Below are 23,105 nucleotides of genomic sequence, written 5' to 3' on the forward strand. Positions count from 1 at the left end.
GAATATGTAGCGAGGGCCAGCCGACTAGAGCATACAAGTCGCAGTGGTGGGTGGTATAAGGTGCTTTAGTGACAAAACGGATGGCACTGTGATAAACTGCATCCAGTTTGCTGAGTAGAGTGTTGGAAGCAATTTTGTAGATGACATCATGAAGTCGAGGATCGGTAGGATAGTCAGTTTTACTAGGGTAAGTTTGGCGGCGTGAGTGAAGGAGGCTTTGTTGCGGAATAGAAAGCCGACTCTAGATTTGATTTTCGATTGGAGATGTTTGATATGAGTCTGGAAGGAGAGTTTACAGTCTAGCCAGACACCTAGGTACTTATAGATGTCCACATATTCAAGGTCGGAACCATCCAGGGTGGTGATGCTGGTCAGGCGTGCGGGTGCAGGCAGCGAACGGTTGAAAAGCATGCATTTGCTTTTACTAGCGTTTAAGAGCAGTTGGAGGCCACGGAAGGAGTGTTGTATGGCATTGAAGCTCGTTTGGAGGTTAGATAGCACAGTGTCCAAGGACGGGCCGGAAGTATATAGAATGGTGTCGTCTGCGTAGAGGTGGATCAGGGAATCGCCCGCAGCAAGAGCAACATCATTGATATATACAGAGAAAAGAGTCGGCCCGAGAATTAAACCCTGTGGCACCCCCATAGAGACTGCCAGAGGACCGGACAGCATGCCCTCCAATTTGACACACTGAACTCTGTCTGCAAAGTAATTGGTGAACCAGGCAAGGCAGTCATCCGAAAAACCGTGGCTACTGAGTCTGCCGATAAGAATATGGTGATTGATAGAGTCGAAGGCATTGGCAAGGTCGATGAAGACTGCTGCACAGTACTGTCTTTTATCGATGGCAGTTATGATATCGTTTAGTACCTTGAGCGTGGCTGTGCACCCGTGACCAGCTCGGAAACCAGATTGCACAGCGGAGAAGGTACGGTGGGATTCGAGATGGTCAGTGACCTGTTTGTTGACTTGGCTTTCGACCTTAGATAGGCAGGGCAGGATGGATATAGGTCTATAACAGTTTGGGTCCAGGGTGTCTCCCCCTTTGAAGAGGGGGATGACTGCGGCAGCTTTCCAATTCTTGGGTATCTCAGACGATATGAAAGAGAGGTTGAACAGGCTGGTAATAGGGGTTGCGACAATGGCGGCGGATAGTTTGAAGGGAGCCACGCTTTCAACAGCAGTTATAGAAGATAATGATGACAAGTGTCTCATACGTTGCAATGTAGTGGGATTTTGTTGTCGAAAAGCAAGTCTAATAAACGTTTAGTAACAAGGTTAGCTAGTTGATTATGCTGGTAGCGTAGCTAGCTAACATTATCTAGCTGAGTTCACTGTTGCCAGCTAACATTACCAATGAACGGTTATCTTCTCATTCTACCTACCATTTGTCCAACACAATTTAGCAAATTGAACATTATGTAATTCTGTGTTATACCCAGGTCCAATGTTATACACTTAAGCACAAGCCATAGCAAATAACCTAGCTAAGTATTCTGTATCTGGTATTTCCGAGTGAGGACAGTATACCCCCTCCAAAGGCAGAGAATTGGGGGGGGGGGATAATACGTTGAACATCCCAGACGAATTCTCCTACAGCTCAATAGTGGACTTCCTCACAAAGAGAACAATAGGAATCAGGGAGGGAAGGAGTTAATGTTTTTACCTGTGGTGGAGAAGCCTCTCAAGAAGGGTAAAATGTATTTAGCTCAGGCCATGTGAGTGATGTGGAACTCAACAAGGTGCAGGATGCTACTCATGTCAGGGCAAAGTCCTTGCCTCGTTTAAAGAAAAAAAACCTACCAAACTGGACTGGTCATCCATAATACAGGACCAGTGGCAAGGGCCCCCTGTACCTGTGTGGCTGGGCCAGGTGAGAAATGCAATCATGTGGCTAGACTTCTGTTTGGTCTTCTGGATACAATTAGCACTGACATCAACACAGCACCCCCAAGCTGCAATTGCTGCCATAGACCTGTAAGAATATGTAAGTCTCCTGACCTGTGTCAGTGATTTTCCTATACAATAAATATGGTTTTATTGATTGGGCCGACTCAAATCCTACATATAGGCTAATCATACAAAAATATTGTCAGAATGTCCTCTTTTAATTTCCATTATTTTAGGATAAAGACATTGATCATGAAAAGGGCATTGGAGGGGTACAGCCAGTACAAAGCCTGTAAATGATCAAGGCCTAACATGACCAAAACAGCAGAGGCCTTGAGGATCTTTAAGACAAAACTCCATGACACCGGACTACTCTATGTAAGACTAAGACTACTACTACTATCTCACCCTGTCCCATCAAATTGCTTCCTGGTGAAGTTTAAGATGTAATTTATTTAAAGGGATTGTCGTGGAAATCTTAAATGAATCATTGTTTATTACCAACCAACTCGATGCACCATATGTACACATGTCGATCAGGAGCTCTCACGGGACACTACCAATGTGTGCCACCCACCTGGGCAATGCACGGCAACCATTTTGGGCCAGAATGCTCACCACACATCAACTATCAGGTGGAGAGATGAGGAGAGAGATTTGCCAATTTAGGGATGTGAGGGATAATTAGGTGGCCATGATTTGAAATTGGGGCAGGTTGGGAATTTAGCTAGGGACACAGTAGAGCTGTGTAGTAGATCATGCAAGCCACACCTTTATGTACCATGGACATGTGGTGTCCTTAAAAAAAAGAAAAATGGGGTTCGAAAGGAGCAGATTCAAAACGACATCATTGTCCAGGCAAGAAACAGGCTTTGGTTTCAGAACAAGAAAGGAAGTATATCAACAAGCTTAGCCAAGAGATGTGCAGGAAAGGAGAAGAGTTAAGAAGGGTTAATCAGGAGCATCATTTACATCAGAACATCCCGGTTAAAGAGTGTGCCAGCAATCAAGTATGGAGTGGAGCATGAGACGGTAGAGAAGTATGTTAGACAGAAACAAGAGGAAGGAGCTGCAATAAGGGTGTACTATGAATGCGGCTTGTTTGTTGATCTAGCAGCCAATCCTGCAGAGTCCCCAGCAGTGTGGCCAACTAATTTTCTGGGTAAGTTGCTAGAGGCAGGTTGATTTGTTGCTAAAAGTTGCTAAATTCCGTTGTGATGTCATTGCGTGGTAACGTAAAACTGTGTAGAATACACAATAACGTACAATAACTCATTGACTGGCTCGAACTCAAATCTCGGAAAAAAATATGATTTGACTTTTGTTCAGGAACAGACTCACTCTTTTCTGTACTTCTGGCTGTACAATTGTGATTGAGACATGTTGATTGATGTTGTAAGTTCTGTTCAAGATCAAATGTTCGTGACCAACTATATTCATTGGGTTTGGCTCGTCGAATCCGTACTACTGCTGCAGTCAGCCAACAATCATTTGCAATTTGCTGAAATTGCTGCTGGCCTGCTGCTGCCTGTGCACGAGCTGAGCGCCTGCTGCTGACGTCACTCACTATGCACTTTTGCAGCCAGGCACGTGTTTTGTGACTCAGTGTTTGACAGAGAAACGTTTTGTGTCATTTAGAGGGGAAAATGCGTGCATTTTAGCTTTTGAGTCACTTTTCAAAAGTTGCTAAAAGTTCGAAATACATTTTTAAAAGTAGCTAAATTTGTTGCTAGGTGCTGTTTGAAAAAAAAAGTTGCTAAATCTAGCAACAAAATTGCTAAATTGGCATCACTGGTCCCCAGTGCAGGCAGTACAGGTCAATGGCAGTAAGCAGTCATTTCCTCTGCATGAAGTCGATACCATTGTTTGCATGAAACAAAACCACTCTACACATCCTTCTACTATCAAGTACAGATGCAGATAGCAGTAACCCAGAGAAGGCGGTGTGAGTTTGAAGTGAAACTGTTAAACTTCCACAGTGAGCACAATTTTAGGCAAAATGCCAACCTGAATGCATTCAGCAGTGATGATTAGAATTAGTTTACTGTCCAAATACTTAGGAAGTCCACTCTTGGTCCAAAATGAAATGAGAACCAGACAAGTATTGTAAATAGTTTATGTATTTTATATTTATTATATTATCTATAACAATTCATATATTTATAAATGTATATAGTGTAACAAATGTTTCAGTCAATATCCAAATGTTACATCTCCACAAGAAATATCACAGTACAGATTAAAAACAGTTAACCCATTAAAAAGATCTCTGAGCAGAATTTTTTGTGACCTGCCCTATGAAAGCCGGGGAGATCCTGCGGGTTGTTAAGGAAGGTTTTGATCTCCTCATCCACCACCAGGTTACTGTCTCTCCAACAACAATGATGAATTAAACTGTTTGCAGCAAAATATTGTTAAACAAGATTCTGTTTTATGTATGGGAGACCGTAGAGATGTGAAATCATTGTGTTTGGTTATAGCTACCTTGGGTAGTGGTATATCCAGACATGCCACACACCGTAGTACTGATTGATGTAAAATCATGCACACCACACCTTCAGTCTACAAGAGGAGGCCAGAATAGTATTAGCAGAGCACACAGTTGAAATATGTTATTGATGTGCTTCCAGTAAGTGAGTGGAACTTTCCTTCCAAGTATATGCCACAGCTTAACCCTGCGCCAATAACCTGTTGACATGATTGCGTACCCTTGCAATGGCAACCGACTGTACCAACTTTGGTATGCCCATTTTTCCCACTGGGGTGCAGAAAATTAGGTGTCACAAGGCAAATGTTCTGCTTTGCCAGCGCCTCCCTCGCAGTCTGCACAGACACAGGAGGAGCCTGAAAGAGATAGAGATATATTATTCTTGCTTCTTCAGACTCAATAACACTAGGTCATTAATATAATATACGCAGATGCATGTGCACACAAATGACCTACACCACAATGTGTTATTATAGAGGTAAGTTATTAGGCCTACGAGGCTTGGTGCTTTTCCTATTTCCCTTTTTAACGACTTTGGTAAGAATGAATGCATGTGAAATAGACAATCTCATCCTTGCTCCAAACTGGAATCAAACCTGAGACCTGTACATCACATTGTCCAGTCTGTTTTAAAAAAAATGTGATAGCATGACTTCATGAATGCGTAGAAAAACATTTAAGTGGCCCCCCGCTTGACAGCGGAGAGACATTTTTTAAAAAGTTTTAAAGTCAAGTCTTCGCAGTTCTTCTTATTTTGCCTTGGGGCGGAGAGGAATATTTGCTGTTTTACAGATCATTTCATGCAATTCTACAAATTTGGCCATAGGCTGGAGAGAAATGTTTGCAGTTTTTAATATAATATCTGACTAACAAAGTCAATGGGGGCCACCCAGATAGTAATTCAACCATGATAACAAATTTAGATAGTTTAGCGGACAGCTAACTTAACAATGTAAAACATGTTAGCTGACATGGGTTAATTGACTGACTATCAATGACTGATATAACAAGAGAAACTGCTAATGCACTCTTCTTACTTGCAACAGTAAGTTGAGACCTAGACTGATCTGAGGGCCTTCAAAATGGGGGCTGCACATCCCTGCCCTAAACCGTTTTTCTTTACGGCACTATTATGACAGCCTCTCTTCGCTTATGAACTACTCTAAAGTGGGGTAAGTCACCATATTGTAACGTATGAACTAGAATAGCCTAGTTATTCATAATGTAAGCCTGTTATTTTCAGAGTAGCTTAGTTACCTAATCATTCTCTCGCGGTTCTTGGTCAATACTCAACATTTGTGGAAAAAATAAAGAAAATATGGTTTTTAACAGTGTCTGCTTTCTTCATTTTTTGGTTTGATTTGTATCTAGCTAAGCTGTGTGTTGTAAGAGAGCACAATCATAAAGCCAGGCACAATCCACATTCAGGTACTGGGTTGGATAAAGCAAAAACACCCGCTTCATGGTACGTGTTATAATAATATTGTTGTCTGCAAAAGGAGCATCTTAAGCAAACTGGTTAGGAACCCAAGATATGTTAACTAGCTAGTTAACATAACAGCAACATGCATCAAGCTAGCTTAGCTAGCAAGCAGTTAAACTACCTCAGATCGGCCTCTTTGTCTGCTTTCTTCTGAAGTTCTTTTACAGTCGATGGGTCAAGTTGGTGTTCAGTCAGGAACATTTGTGCATTGGGATAGGTCAGGTTGGGTGTTTCTATTATGTCAGGCCATTCTTTGGACCAGGGAAATATTGTTGGGGTATTCTGGTCGTAGGACCTGGCACCCTGCTAAAAATACAGGCTACAGATGTCCACTTAAAGTTACTACTTTTTTGTCTGTCATTCCGAATTAAAGTGTTCCAGATTACTTGTTGTTTTGGATCAGTCGGTAGTCTGTGAAATGTAACGTTGTGTCGGGTTTAGCAGGTGTTGTGCTGAAAAGCTCCCCCTGACACAATTCTCCCTGAAACCACCCCCCCTCACGTTAGGCTGACTTTCATTTTATTTTTTATGCCGGTTTGATCGTGGGGGATGCACTAGTAATGTCTGCAGTGTATTAGTCTATAAATAAATATCTTTGCCAAAATGTGTCATCTCTCCCATGTCTTATTCGACTAGTAGTTGTTCTGAAATGTTTATTGCTTGCCTACATTTTACTCTCCCTCCCTCCTGTTTAATATAACACACATACATGAATTATTAATTTTTGTTCTATAGAAATTATTTGACTCTGATGTGTGCCACAGAAAGTATTTGACTCTAGCCACAAAATTAAGGAAATTAGAAGGGGGGGGGGGGTTCTTGCCTGCCGAAATCGGCACAACACCTGCAGTATGGTACACAGCAGTTTACTTTGGACATACTGTTGTGTCGGTTCAGGACCCCGCGTTTCACCTGGGTTTACCTCGGGTGCAGACGTTTCAAATTTACATCCCTACTGATCCCAGAGTGCAACGCGGCGTTTATGTTGTAAAAGTAGGGCCATTGACTTTGTGTAAACCAGCCAATCAAGGAGCTCACATGAATCATATATGCGTTTGAATGCACATTAGTCAAATGTTTGCCTACCTCGGTACAGGGTAGCTTAAAACAGCATGAGCTTTTAAGGGGCCTTTATTTTAAAGTTGTTATCAGCTTATCTCATCTAGTTTGAAAACATTATTTTATCACCGGTGGAAGTAGGAAACGATTTGGGCCCATATATGATTTCCAGTGTTATTACTATGGTGTAAGTACATATAAAGGCATGTTTTTCTTGTCCGAAAGTACTTATTAAACTGTGAGTGTCCTTTTCCCCAGGCACCAGGAGGAATGATCAACAGCCACAGCTTCAGTTCCAGGGCCTATTTCTTTGACAACCCCCGGAGGTACGACAGCGATGACGACCTGTCCAGGAGCATCAACCCCAGAGCAGATCGACCGAGGTGGGTAAACATTCAATTCAGTCACCTATAACATCTTATACTGAACAAAATTATATATATATATATATATATGAAATGAGTAAAACGGTATTAAATTGATTTAAATTATATATATATATAAATGAAATTAGTAAAACCGTATTAAATTGACTACTGTTCCATGTCTATGTACATAGGACAGTAGCCTCTAAGGTGCAGTGTTGAGTAACCGGGTGGAAGCCGGCTAGTGATGGCGATTTAACAGTTTGATGGCTTTGAGATAGAAGCAGTTTTTCAGTCTCTCGTCACAGCTTTGATGCACCTGTACTGACCTCACCCTTCTGGATGATAGCAGGGTAACCAGGCCATGTCTCTGTGATCTTTTTGGCCTTCCTGTGACATCGGGTGCTGTAGGTGTCCTGGAGGGCAGGTCGTGTGCCCAATTGTGCATCTGTAAAAGTTTTGGAGGTTCTTAGGGGCCAAGACAAATTTATTCGGCCCCCTGAGGTTGAAGAGGCGCTGTTGCGCTTTCTTCACCACATTGTCCGTGTGAGTGGACCATTTCAGATTGTCAGTGATGTGTACGCCGAGGAACTTGAAGCTTTTCACCTTCTCCACTGCGGCCCATCGATGTGGATGGTGGGGGACGGGCTCCGTCTGCTGTCTCCTGAAGTCCACGATCAGCTCCTTCGTTTTGTTGACATTGAGGGAGAGGTTATTTTCCTGGCACAACTCAGCCAGGGTCCTCACCACCTCCTTGTAGGCTGTCTCGTCATTGTTGGTAATCAGTCCTACTACATTTACATTTACATTTAAGTCATTTAGCAGACGCTCTTATCCAGAGCGACTTACAAATTGGTGCGTTCACCTTAAGACATCCAGTGGAACAGCCACTTTACAATAGTGCATCTAAATCTTTTAAGGGGGGTGAGAAGGATTACTTTATCCTATCCTAGGTATTCCTGAAAGAGGTGGGGTTTCAGGTGTCTCCGGAAGGTGGTGATTGACTCCGCTGTCCTGGCGTCGTGAGGGAGTTTGTTCCACCATTGGGGGGCCAGAGCAGCGAACAGTTTTGACTGGGCTGCGCGGGAACTGTACTTCCTCAGTGGTAGGGAGGCGAGCAGGCCAGAGGTGGATGAACGCAGTGCCCTTGTTTGGGTGTAGGGCCTGATCAGAGCCTGGAGGTACTGAGGTGCCGTTCCCCTCACAGCTCCGTAGGCAAGCACCATGGTCTTGTAGCGGATGCGAGCTTCAACTGGAAGCCAGTGGAGAGAGCGGAGGAGCGGGGTGACGTGAGAGAACTTGGGAAGGTTGAACACCAGACGGGCTGCGGCGTTCTGGATGAGTTGTAGGGGTTTAATGGCACAGGCAGGGAGCCCAGCCAACAGCGAGTTGCAGTAATCCAGACGGGAGATGACAAGTGCCTGGATTAGGACCTGCGCTGCTTCCTGTGTGAGGCAGGGTCGTACTCTGCGGATGTTGTAGAGCATGAACCTACAAGAACGGGCCACCGCCTTGATGTTAGTTGAGAACGACAGGGTGTTGTCCAGGATCACGCCAAGGTTCTTAGCGCTCTGGGAGGAGGACACAATGGAGTTGTCAACCGTGATGGCGAGATCATGGAACGGGCAGTCCTTCCCCGGGAGGAAGAGCAGCTCCATCTTGCCGAGGTTCAGCTTGAGGTGGTGATCCGTCATCCACACTGATATGTCTGCCAGACATGCAGAGATGCGATTCGCCACCTGGTCATCAGAAGGGGGAAAGGAGAAGATTAATTGTGTGTCGTCTGCATAGCAATGATAGGAGAGACCATGTGAGGTTATGACAGAGCCAAGTGACTTGGTGTATAGCGAGAATAGGAGAGGGCCTAGAACAGAGCCCTGGGGACGCCAGTGGTGAGAGCGCGTGGTGAGGAGACAGATTCTCGCCACGCCACCTGGTAGGAGCGACCTGTCAGGTAGGACGCAATCCAAGCGTGGGCCGTGCCGGAGATGCCCAACTCGGAGAGGGTGGAGAGGAGGATCTGATGGTTCACAGTATCGAAGGCAGCCGATAGGTCTAGAAGGATGAGAGCAGAGGAGAGAGAGTTAGCTTTAGCAGTGCGGAGGGCCTCCGTGATACAGAGAAGAGCAGTCTCAGTTGAATGACTAGTCTTGAAACCTGACTGATTTGGATCAAGAAGGTCATTCTGAGAGAGATAGCGGGAGAGCTGGCCAAGGACGGCACGTTCAAGAGTTTTGGAGAGAAAAGAAAGAAGGGATACTGGTCTGTAGTTGTTGACATCGGAGGGATCGAGTGTAGGTTTTTTCAGACGGGGTGCAACTCTCGCTCTCTTGAAGACAGAAGGGACGTAGCCAGCGGTCAGGGATGAGTTGATGAGCGAGGTGAGGTAAGGGAGAAGGTCTCCGGAAATGGTCTGGAGAAGAGAGGAGGGAATAGGGTCAAGCGGGCAGGTTGTTGGGCGGCCGGCCGTCACAAGACGCGAGATTTCTACTACTGTTGTGTTGTCTGCAAACTTGATTTTGCGTTCATATTTGTGTTAAGTATATATCCCCTGTACGCAGTCATTTATATTGCATCCTATAGTGTCTGCATACAGTCACCTAAAACCATTCTATATCACCTGTACAGTAACCTGTAACATCCTATATCCCCATACAGTCACCTAACATCCTATATCCCACATACACAAACATAACATTCTACATTCCAGCAGTATATCCCCCGGGGCGGCAGGATAGCCTAGTGGTTAGAGCGTTGGACTAGTAACCGAAAGGTTGCAAGTTCGAATCCCCGAGCTGACAAGGTACAAATCTGTCGTTCTGCCCCTGAACAGGCAGTTAACCCACTGTTCCTAGGCCGTCATTGAAAATAAGAATTTGTTCTTAACTGACTTGCCTAGTTAAATAAAGGTAAAATTTTAAAAAATTAAAACAGACACCTGTTACATCCTACATCTCCCATACAGATGTGATACAATGCTGAGTTAACCTTGTCTCTTCCATCCTACAGTAGTGTCTTGTCCACGACACCCCAGTTGGGCCCCAGCTGGTACGGCTCCACCCAGAGGAACGGCAGCCTGACGGGGTTCCCCCAACTCCCCAACGGCCCCCAAATCTCCACTGCCCCCCTCCTCTTAGCCTATGGAAACATCCAGCCCGATCAGCACCATAACTACTACTCCCCCAGAACTACAATGCCACCCCCCATAACTACTATTTCACACCCCAAAATCACTACTGCACTCCTCAGATCTAACCAACCCCACCGGCCCCAGTAGATACCCCTGAAAACAATATTTAACTCAGGAAAGGGCCGTTCCTGACCTTCAGCTACATGGCTATGACCCTGGGAAAGCTTTTATTTTCTTGATTTCTTACCCCTCATGAATATCAGCTGACAAACACAATCAGTGGGCGAATGCAATCATATTTGAAGTACATTCTATTTTATTTTCCCACCTATCTGTGTTTGGGGCTCACTTTTGACCTTTGGTGCTGTGGAGTTCATACAGGATGTGACCCTGTGACTGACACTGCGTGACTTCCTCATTCCAGCTATCGACCTGTCCCCTCCCCCACCAGCGCTACTTGCCTGCACAGCTTGTTGGGTTTTCCGGGGTCAGACGGGACCAGATGAGGGGAGGTCATTTGAGGTCAGCGGTGGTTAGGAAGTAGTCAGCTCAGTGATATTCCAATTATTTAAAAAGTTTTCCAATGTTTCTAGTTCAATAGTCCTGGACCATTCTACTATTCCTGAAAACTGGGGAGAGTCTGTAGAGGAAAATAAGGAAGTGTCTGTATGGGAAAGGATTGTGCATCTCAGCTTTTCCACACACACATACTGTATGTTTGTCGGACATCAGACTAGTAAGTCCTCTATCACTGTCAGGGACCAGACAAGTGCGTGGACCAGCACGTATGTCCCCCTCATCCCTTGCCTATTTTGGTTCAGTCCAGTGGGCAGTTCTCCCCGCCACACCTTTGCACATAGACTCCCCTCCATGAGTCGGGAGGTGACATTTGCACTTTAAAAAATCCCCTAATTTCACATTCTGAGGACAAGATCCTGGCTTGAATGTAGACTCGGCTCCTAATCAAATCTGACTATCAGGGTGTTCCTGTGTGTTCCCTAGACCCTGTCTCACTTCCCTGTAGAACACTAGTTGATACCTCTGCAATGAGCCATCCATGACGATGCCCTTCCAAACCAACACTGAGGCTATAATCATGTGCAATGCCCTCGGTATTCAAACCTAACATGCACTGGGACACCATGGGAAGTGTTAACACTGCATTTTAATATTTCACTGCTGTCAAAGACAGTGTCAAAGCGAGCACAGATTGAGAGCTGGGACTAAAAACGAGTCTCGAGCCTCCAGCTTGCCTAGCGGGACAATCCCAGGATGGTACACCTGCTCCTGGGGGCCTCCATTTTGGCGATGGGCCCCTGATGGAGCATAGACTTTGGGGGAACAATATGTTTCTTAATGAATGTTCTGCTCTGGACCCAGTAAAATGAATGTATGGACCAAGTGTGGATCGGCGGAGGGATGTTTTATAGTACAGTACTCCTTGTGAAGCCAGAGTCCAGATCTGTTGTGCTGTCTTGCCATTGTCATTGTCACCAGACAGCACAAACAGGCTTAAATATACCTTCTCTATCCTGACTATAATAGTATACAGTAGCTGTATCCATGTGCTAGTTTACGGCATCAAGCTCACCATCATTAGTCCCTGATCTGTTTGTGCTGTCTTGCCAAATCCTCTGGTCATATTCAAGCCATTGGCCATAAGTGAGACAGCACAGACAGATCTATGACCATGCTACACTATCATACAGGGACACATGAAAACGTGCCATTAAATGTTACTGTTCATTTTTTTCCTTGTGGAAAACATCTAGCACAAAATGCTGTATATAACGAAAGTGATTAAGCTTTATGTCCTACTTATTTCCATTTTAACTGCATTCCATGTTTGTTTTTGTTATACTCCATGGTTACTAGTACTGCCCAGGTGTACAGGGCAAGTTTGTGTGTTCGTCTCTGTGAGTATGTGTTTGCTAAACTTGCTTATATGCACATTAATGGTATAGGTAGGAGGTAAGACATCTCTTGGTTGTTTTTCACTGTTGAACAGAGTTTTGTGTTGTTTGCAAGAACTTGTTCAGAGAGGGAAAGAGGAATTGCAGTCTAAAAATGTGATTTTTATATTTGTTTTGCCTTTTATTTTCTTGATTTCTTACCTTCCATGAATATCAGCTGACAAACACAATCAGTGGGCGAATGCAATCATATCAGTACATTCTATTTTATTTTCCCACCCATCTGTGTTTGGGGCTGTCACCTTTGACCTTTGGTGCTGTGGAGTTCATACAGGAAGTGTTCAGTGGGACTGAAAGTGAGAAAGTGTAACCTCCGGTTGAGCTTTCTCTCACTCTCCTAGGGCCACAAGCCAATTCCAGTAGGCTCTTTAAAAAAAAAAAAAAAAGATTCCTTAAGGTCATGGTATAAATAATATTTCCCTTAACCTGCTTTGGAGTCTCAAACTAAGTTATTTTATTGTTGCTGTTATCTTATGTGTAGCATACGTGTGTGATTGTTGCAGCAAATCTGTTAGTAAGCAGAGGATAGCAGGCAGCTATAATCAATGGGAAAATACTGACAGAGATTCTCTGAAAACGTTTATATTTTCACCCTCATATCCAAGAGCATAAAGCATTCTATCCAGCATGAATGCAAATGATCCTTCAATAGCAACAATTGGGGAGATACAGCATTCAAATGTTGGAGTATGAAGGTATTGTATTTTTATTGATCTTATTTTGTTCGTGAAATCTATTGCTGTCTCAGTTGTCTCGCAAAGAGCATGTTTTGCCTTTTATAATAATTATAATTTGTCTCTTATTCTTTGTTGGTGGCCAATGAATATAACTCGTTTACCCATCTTTCACAGATCACTAAAGATGTATATGCAAGCACTACCATGTTAAAATAAAGTTTTACTGCACTGTTTAAAAACAATAACTGTGTGTATGTGTATGTTCAGGTCAACCTTGATTAATCCATCCCCAATCGAACAGTTAAAGGATTTGATAGAGGTGAAGGTCAACCTTGGTTAATCCACCCCCAATCAAACAGTTAAAGGATTTGATAGAGGTGAAAGTCAACCTTGGTTAATCCACCCCCAATCAAACAGTTAAAGGATTTGATAGAGGAGAAGGGGTCATAGTACTTGATCCTTGCCTTCTCGGTTATTGGTCAATGTATTGAGGATCTGAGTGAAATAGCATTCAGTGTAATGAGAGCTGTCTTCACATATATCTAAGATATGTTTTTGACATTTAAAAAGCCCTGCAGCAGCAAATGTCATGATTCTCTCCACAAATACTTTTTACCACCAGGTTTTAGTTGGCCAAACTGCTTTGAGACTGGAAAGACTCTTGGCAATTTCTTCAATAAATTACTTTGCCTATTGGTCTTGGGTGGGCGTGTCCCCCTGCTTAAGCCAGTACATGTCCAGGCCCGTCTGAAGTTTGTTAGAGAGCATTTGGATGATCCAGAAGAAGATTGGGAGAATGTCATATGGTCAGATGAAACTAAAATATAACTTTTTGGTAAAAACTCAACTCGTTGTGTTTGGAGGACAAAGAATGCTGAGTTGCATCCAAAGAACACCATACCTACTGTGAAGCATGGGGGTGGAAACATCATGCTTTGGGGCTGTTTTTCTGCAAAGGGACCAGGACGACTGATCCATGTAAAGGAAAGAATGAATGGGGCCATGTATTGTGAGATTTTGAGTGAAAACCTCCTTCCATCAGCAAGGGCTTTGAAGATGAAACGTGACTGGGTCTTTCAGCATGACAATGATCCCAAACACACCGCCCGGGCAACGAAGGAGTGGCTTCGTAAGAAGCATTTTTAAGGTCCTGGAGTGGCCTAGCCAGTCTCCAGATCTCAACCCCATAGAAAATCTTTGGAGAGTGTTGAAAGTCTGTGTTGCCCAGCAACAGCCCCAAAACATCACTGCTCTAGAGGAGATCTGCAAGGAGGAATGGGCCAAAATACCAGCAACAGTGTGTGAAAACCTTGTGAAGACTTACAGAAAACGTTTGACCTCTGTCATTGCCAACAAAGGGTATATAACAAAGTATTGAGAAACTTTTGTTATTGACCAAATACTTATTTTCCACCATAATTTGCAAATAAATTCATTAAAAATCCTACAATGTGATTTTCAGGAATTTTTTTTCTCATTTTGTCTGTCATAATTGAAGTGTACCTATGATGAACATTACAGGCCTCTCTCATCTTAAGTGGGAGAACTTGCACAATTGGTGGCTGACTAAATACCTTTTTGCCCCACTGTATGGCTGTGGTATCTATCAGAGGTCACCCGTTTCTGACCTTATTTGAAAACAGTATAAAACAGGTGTCCCCTACAGAATGAGAGCCTGCATTCAAGGGCACAATACGTAGAAAAAGAGCAAAGCAGGGTTGTGTTAATTAGGACATGTAATGGATGTTTTAAATTGTTTTGCAAAGGAAAAAACGAAAATTAGCATTTCTTATTGGATGCCGAGGTAGTTTCATCCCGTTTCGGTGTGCATTCTTCTGTGCCTAATGAAGACTACCCAGTTCTCAAGGCTCAAGAAGCCTCTGGTTGTCACTGCGACTGATAAATCAACCATAAATATAAAATCGACCACTTTCTCTGATGGTGCCAACCATAACCGGTGTGGTGTTAACAGTTTGCATTCCTAAGTACTGACCAACGTTAACCGCTCACATAGTTCTCTCCTCTGTGGACGACTGGATGTCTAAATCAGGGTTTTGTGTCTTGGCTGAACTCTCCTTGACTGATTGAATAAGGGCTCGAGCTCCCGTGTGTTTTGACAGAGAAGACTGCCTTTCAATCCACCGTTGTATTCCCATTCCTCTCTGATCCAGTAACACTTGGGATCAAGTTGACTTCACAGAGTTACTTGTTATTCAGCTGAGGTTGATTCACAGTTTATCCATAATCAACAACCTTCTGCCTTTACCAATATTCACAAGGATTCCTAAGTGTGTCAGTGTGAGGGGTTATCAAAGCCAGCATTTGCGTCACTTGGAACAGACGAAACCCACAGCAGATTAGCAGTGGAATGCATTATAAAAAAAAGTGTTTGTGTACTGAAAAACAAATGTTTGTACTGGTGAATGCGCTAGTAAAGTACAGTGAGCTCCAAAAGTATTGGGACAGTGACACATTTTCAGTTTTGCCTTTGTACTCCAGCACCTTGGACTTGACATTATACAATGACTATGGGAGGTTAAAGTGCATTGGGACAAATTCACATGTTTTAAAGTAGTAAAAGGTGAAGTATTTGGTCACATATTCCATTGACCACATCAAGCTTTTGACTATATATGTGTTGGATGCATTTGCTGTTTGTGTTTCAGATTATTTTGTGCCCAATATAAATGAATGGTAACTAATGTACAGTATGGTGTCACTTGTGTGTCTAACTTTCTCACCTATCATTATTCACGATTCATTCAGGGTTATCCGTAATCATGGTAGCATCCACACTAAATGTAGAACTTTTTAGAAACCTTCTCTTATTTTCAATACAAGTGACTCCAAACTGACACAGTATATTATTAACCAGTCATTTCTATTTATTGGGCACAAAATAATCAAAACAAACTGCAAATGCATCCAACAAGTTTGTAGTGTCACAAGCTTAATGTAATCATTGCGTGCTAGGAATATGGGACCAAATACTTAACCTTTTACCACTTGAATTTTTTATTTATTTAACCAGGTAGGCAAGTTGAGAACAAGTTCTCATTTACAATTGAGACCTGGCCAAGATAAAGTAAAGCAGTTCGACACATACAACAACACAGAGTTACACATGGAGTAAAACGAACATACAGTCAATAATACAGTAGCAAAATAAGTCTATATACGATGTGAGCAAATGAGGAGAGATAAGGGAGGTAAAGGCAAAAAAAGGCCATGGTGGCGAAGTAAATACAATACAGCAAGTAAAACAATGGAATGGTAGATTTGCAGTGGAAGAATGTGCAAAGTAGAAATAAAAATAATGGGGTGCAAAGGAGCAAAAATAAATAAATGCAGTAAGGGGAAGAGGTAGTTGTTTGGGCTAAATTATAGATTGGCTATGTACAGGTGCAGTAATCTCTGAGCTGCTCTGACAGCTGGTGATTAAAGCTAGTGATGGACATAAGTGTTTCCAGTTTGAGATTTTTGTAGTTTGATCCAGTCATTGGCAGCAGAGAACTGGAAGGAGAGGTGGCCAAAGGAAGATTTTGGTTTTGGTAGTGACCAGAGAGATATACCTGCTGGAGCGCGTGCTACAGGTGGGTGCTGCTATGGTGACCAGCGAACTGAGATAAGGGGGGACTTTACCTAGCTGGGTCTTGTAGATGACCTAGAGCCAGTGGGTTTGGCGACGAGTATGAAGCGAGGGCCAGCCAACAAGAGTGTACAGGTCGCAGTGGTGGGTAGTATATGTGGCTTTGGTGACAAAACAGATGGCACTGTGATAGACTGCATCCAATTTATTGAGAAGGGTATTGGAGGAGGCTATTTTGTAAATGACATCGCCGATGATCGGTAGGATGGTCAGTTTTACAAGGGTATGTTTGGCAGCATGAGTGAAGGATGCTTTGTTGCGAAATAGGAAGCCAATTCTAGATTTAACTTTGGATTGAGATGTTTGATGCGAGTCTGGAAGGAGAGTTTACAGTCTAACCAGACACCTAGGTATTTGTACACATATTCTAAGTCAGAACCGTCCAGAGTAGTGATGCTGGACGGGCAGGCAGGTGCAGGCAGCGATCAGTTGAAGAGCATGCATTTAGTTTTAAATAGGAAATAGGAAGCCAATTCTAGATTTAACTTTGGATTGGAGATGTTTGATGCGAGTCTGGAAGGAGAGTTTACAGTCTAACCAGACACCTAGGTATTTGTACACATATTCTAAGTCAGAACCGTCCAGAGTAGTGATGCTGGACGGGCAGGCAGGTGCAGGCAGCGATCGGTTGAAGAGCATGCATTTAGTTTTACTTGTATTAAGAGCAGTTGGAGGCCACGGAAGGAGAGTTGTATGGCATTGAAGCTCGTCTGGAGGGTTGTTAACACAGTGTCCAAAGAAGGGCCAGAAGTATACAGAATGGTGTTGTCTGTGTAGAGGTGGATCAGAGACTCACCAGCAGCAAGAGCGACATCATTGATGTATACAGAGAAGAGAGTCAGCCCAAGAATTGAACCCTGTGGCACCCCCATAGAGACTGCCAGGTCTGGACAACAGGCCCTCCAATTTGACACACTGAACTCTATCAGAGAAGTAGTTGGTGAACCAGGCGAGGCAATCATTTGAGAAACAAAGGCTATCGAGTCTTCCGATGAGGATGTGGTGATTGACAGAGTTGAAAGCCTTGGCAAGGTCAATGAATACGGCTGAACAGTATTGTTTCTTATCGATGGCGGTTAAGATATCGTTTAGGACCTTGAGCGTGGCTGAGGTGCACCCATGACCAGCTCTGAAACCAGATTGCATAGAGGAGAAGATGCGGTAGGATTCGAAATGGTCGGTAATCTTTTTGTCGACTTGGCTTTCAAAGACCTTAGAGAGGCAGGGTAGGATAGATATAGGTCTGTAGCAGTTTGGGTCAAGAGTGTCCCCCCCCTTTGAAGAGGGGGATGACCGCAGCTGCTTTCCAATCTTTGGGAATCTCAGACGACACGAAAGAGTTTGAACAGGCTGGTAATAGGGGTTGCAACAATTTCGGCAGATCATTTTAGAAAGAAAGGGTCCAGATTGTCTAGCCCGGCTGATTTGTAGGGGTCCAGATTTTGCAGCTCTTTCAGAACATCAGCAAACTGGATTTGGGAAAAGGAGAAATGGGGAAGACTTGGGGTACAGTGCTGTTGACCAGGGTAGGGGTAGCCAGGTGGAAAGCATGGCCAGCCGTAGAAAATTGCTTATTGAAATTCTCAATTATAATGGATTTATCGGTGTTGACAGAGTTTCCTATCCTCAGTGCAGTGGGCAGCTGGGAGGAGGTGGTCTTATTCTCCATGGACTTTACAGTGTCCCAGAACTTTTTTGAGTTTGTGTTGCAGGAAGCAAATTTCTGTTTGAAAAAGCTAGCCTTGGCTTTTCAACTGCCTGTGTATATTGGTTTCTAACTTCCCTGAAAAGTTGCATATCACGGGGGCTGTTCGATGCTAATGCAGAACGGTTAAGGGCAGTCAGGTCTGGAGAGAACCAAGGGCTATATCAGTTCCTGGTTCTAAATCTCTTGAATGGGGCATGCTTATTTAAGATGGTGAGGAAGGCATTTAAAAAAGAATAACCAGGCATCCTCTACTGACGGGATGAGGTCAATATCCTTCCAGGATACCCGGGCCAGGTCGATTAGTGTTTCAGGGAGCATTTGACAGTGATGAGTGGAGGTCGCTTCACCGCGGACCCATTACGGATGCAGGCAATGAGGCAGAGATCCCTGAGATCTTGGTTGAAAACATCAGAGGTGTATTTAGAGGGCAAGTTGGTTAGGATGATATCTATGAGGGTGCCCATGTTTTCGGCTTTGGGGTGGTACCTGGTAGGTTCATTGATAATTTGTGTGAGATTGAGGGCATCAAGCTTAGATTGTAGGATGGCTGGGGTGTTAAGCATGTTCCAGTTTAGGTCACCTAGCAGCACGAGCTCTGAAGATAGATGGGGGGTAATCAGTTCACATATGGTGTCCAGAGCACAGCTGGGGGCAGAGGGTGGTCTATAGTAGGTGGCAATGGTGAGAGACTTGTTTTTAGAGAGTTGGATTTTTAAAAGTTCAAATTGTTTGGGTACAGACCTGGACAGTAGGACAGAACTCTGCAGGCTATCTCTGCAGTAGAGTGCAACACTGCCCTCGTTGGCCATTCTATCTTGTCTGAAAATGTTGTAGTTAGGGATGGAGATTTCAGTTTTTGGTGGTCTTCCTAAGCCAGGATTCAGACACGGCTAGGACATCCGGGTTGGCAGAGTGTGCTAAACCAGTGAATAAAACAAACTTAGGGAGGAGGCTTCTAATGTTAACATGCATGAAACCAAGGCTATTATGGTTACAGAAGTCATCAAAAGAGAGCGCCTGGGGAATAGGAGTGGAGCTAGGCACTGCAGGGCCTGGATTCGCCTCTACATCACCAGAGGAGGAGTAGGATAACGGTACGGCTAAAAGCTATGAGAATTGGTAGTCTAGGACGTCCGGAACAGAGAGTAAAAGGAGGTTTCTGGGGGCGATAAAATAGCTTCAAGGTATAATGTACAGACAAAGGTATGGTAGGATGTGAATACAGGGGAGGTAAACCTAGGCATTGAGTGATGATGAAAAATATATTGTCACTCGAAAAATCATTGAAACCAGGTGATGTCATCGCATGTGTGGGTGGTGGAACTGAAGGGTTGGATAAGGTATAATGAGCAGGGCTAGAGGCTCTACAGTGAAATAAGCCAATAAACACTAACCAGAACAGCAATGGACAAGGCATATTGACATTAAGGAGAGGCATGCTTAGCCGAGTGATCGTAAGGGTCCAGTGAGTAGTGAGTTTGGTTGGGGTCACGGCTATTCAGACAGCTGACCGGGCCATCGGTAGCAAACTGGCAGAGGATGGAGGTCTGTTTTTAGCCACCTCGTGCATTTCCGCCGGTAAATTAGTGGGGTTCCGTGTGGTAGAGGGGACCAATCCAATTGTCAAAATAGATATAGTTATAGTGACCCAAGAAAATTGTCTGATAGACCTATTCAGATAGCAGCCGGTAAGACAGCTAACGATTAGCGGGCCACAGATGGGCGTTCAGGTAACGTCGCGATGGAGGGGCCAGTTCGATAACTCCCTCGGGCAGATAACGTCGGTAGTCCAGTCGTGAAGGGGCTCCGCATCGGCAGTAAAACGGGTCCGGATATATGATTGTGGCCCAGGAGTGGCTGATGGAACTCTTCAGCTGGCTAGTGCCGGAATAATTTATGTTTGCTCTGGGACCGACGTAAGCCAATAGTCACTTGGATAGCAGCTAGCAGGCTGCAAGATACAGGTGTAAATGTCCAGAGCTTGCGGTAGAAATCCGGGGATATGGTGAGAAAATAGGTCCAGTATGCTCTGGTCTGAGTTGTGTTGTACAAAACTGGCGAAAGCATTTAGAGCTAAAGGATAGCTGATGACCACCAACCGTGGTTCGCTGGATACTAACGTTAGCCAGTAAACTGGCTAGCTTCTGGCTAGCTTCTATTGGGGATATCAGATTTGAGGTGAATAATACTTTTTTTTTAATTGGTGAGGCGGGTTGCAGGAAAATGTTTTGAAGTTGAGATTTTTAGAAAAAAATATATAAGAAGATATGCGAAGAAAATATGTAAATATATATACACTGCTCAAAATAAAGGGAACACTTAAACAACACAATGTAACTCCAAGTCAATCACACTTCTGTGAAATCAAACTGTCCACTTAGGAAGCAACACTGATTGACAATACATTTCACATGCTGTTGTGCAAATGGAAAAGACAACAGGTGGAAATTATAGGCAATTAGCAAGACACTCCCAATAAAGGAGTGGTTCTGCAGGTGGTGACCACAGACCACTTCTCAGTTCCTATGCTTCCTGGCTGATGTTTTGGTCACTTTTGAATGCTGGCAGTGCTTTCACTCTAGTGGTAGCATGAGACGGAGTCTACAACCCACACAAGTGGCTCAGGTAGTGCAGCTCATCCAGGATGGCGCATCAATGCGAGCTATGGCAAAAAGGTTTGCTGTGTCTGTCAGCGTAGTATCCAGAGCATGGAGGCGCTATCAGGAGACAGGCCAGTACATCAGGAGACGTGGAGGAGGCCGTAGGAGGGCAACAACCCAGCAGCAGGACCGCTACCTCCGCCTTTGTCCAAGGAGGAGCACTGCCAGAGCCCTGCAAAATGACCTCCAGCAGGCCACAAATGTGCATGTGTCTGCTCAAACGGTCAGAAACAGACTCCATGAGGGCCCGACGTCCACAGGTGGGGGTTGTGCTTACAGCCCAACAGCGTCCAGGACGTTTTTCATTTGCCAGAGAACACCAAGAGTGGCAAATTCACCACTGGCGCCCTGTGCTCTTCACAGATGAAAGCAGGTTCACACTGAGCACGTGTGACAGACGTGACAGTCTGGAGACGCCGTGGAGAACGTTCTGCTGCCTGCAACATCCTCCAGCATGACCGGTTTGGCGGTGGGTCAGTCATGGTGTGGGGTGGCATTTCTTTGGGGGGCCGCACAGCCCTCCATGTGCTCGCCAGAGGTAGCCTGACTGCCATTAGGTACCGAGATGAGATCCTCAGACCCCATGTGAGACCATATGCTGGTGCGGTTGGCCCTGGGTTCCTCCTAATGCAAAACAATGCTAGACCTCATGTGGCTGGATTGTGTCAGCAGTTCCTGCAAGAGGAAGGCATTGATGCTATGGACTGGCCCGCCCGTTCCCCAGACCTGAATCCAATTGAGCACATCTGGGACATCATGTCTCGCTCCATCCACCAACCGTTGCACCACAGACTGTCCAGGAGTTGGCGAATGCTTTAGTCCAGGTCTGGGAGGAGATCCCTCAGGAGACCATCCGCCACCTCATCAGGAGCATGCCCAGGCGTCGTAGGGAGGTCATACAGGCACGTGGAGGCCACACACACTACAGAGCCTCATTTTGACTTGTTTTAAGGACATTACATCAAAGTTGGATCAGCCTGTAGTGTGGTTTTCCACTTTAATTTTGAGTGTGACTCCAAATCCAGATCTCCATGGGTTGATACATTTGATTTCCATTAATCATTTTTGTGTGATTTTGTTGTCAGCACATTCAACTATGTAAAGAAAAAAGTATTTAATAAGAATATTTCATTCATTCAGATCTAGGATGTGTTATTTTAGTGTTCCCTTTATTTTTTGGAGCAGTGCATATACACGGGACACGACAAGATGAGGACAAAGGACGTCTGACTGCTATGCAATCTTGGGGAAGAAGAAAAATGCACAATTAATACACAATTTCTCCCAATACTTGTGTCACCTAACATGGGGGAACTATGTACAAAAAGTACTGTAATTTCAAAACACCCTCAAATGAAAGCTGAAAGTCTGCACTTTATCCTCAGTTATTGTATGACTTCATATCCAAAGTGCTGGAGTACAGTCAAAACGACAACAAATGTGTCACTATCCCAATAATTTTGGAACACACACACACCCATTCAAAAGTTTGGGGTCACTTAGAAATGTCCTTGTTTTTTTTTAAAGAAAAGCACATTTTTTAGTCCATTTAAAATAACATCAAATTTATCAGAAATACAGTGTAGACATTGTTAATGTTGTAAATGACTGTTGTAGCTGGAAACGGCAGATTTTTAAAATGGAATATCTACATAGGTGTACAGAGGCCCATTATCAGCAACCATCACTCCTGTGATCCAATGGCATGTTGTGTGAGCTAATCCAAGTTTATCATTTTAAAAGGCTAATTGATCATTAGAAAACCCTTTTGCAATTATGTTAGCACAGCTGAAAACTGTTGTCCTGATTAAAGAAGCAATAAAACTGGGCTTCTTTAGACTAGTTGAGTATCTGGAGCATCAGCATTTGTGGGTTCGATTACAGGCTCAAAATGGCCAGAAACAAGACCTTTCTTCTGAAACTCATCAGCCTATTCTTGGTTTGAGAAATGAAGGCTATTCCATGCGAGAAATTGCCAAGAAACCGAAGAGCTCATATAACGCTGTGTACTACTCCCTTAAAA

General features: G+C 44.0%; 1 pseudogene; it reads left to right on the top strand.

Annotated features, from left to right (window-relative positions):
• The window catches only part of LOC115138247 (G protein-coupled receptor 137Ba-like), a 70,762-nt pseudogene extending 59,458 nt beyond the window's left edge, over positions 1–11,304 (top strand).
• The last annotated feature ends 11,801 nt before the right edge of the window (positions 11,305–23,105 follow it).

Source organism: Oncorhynchus nerka, linkage group LG12 (genome assembly GCF_034236695.1).
Source record: "Oncorhynchus nerka isolate Pitt River linkage group LG12, Oner_Uvic_2.0, whole genome shotgun sequence".
NCBI lineage: Eukaryota > Metazoa > Chordata > Actinopteri > Salmoniformes > Salmonidae > Oncorhynchus > Oncorhynchus nerka.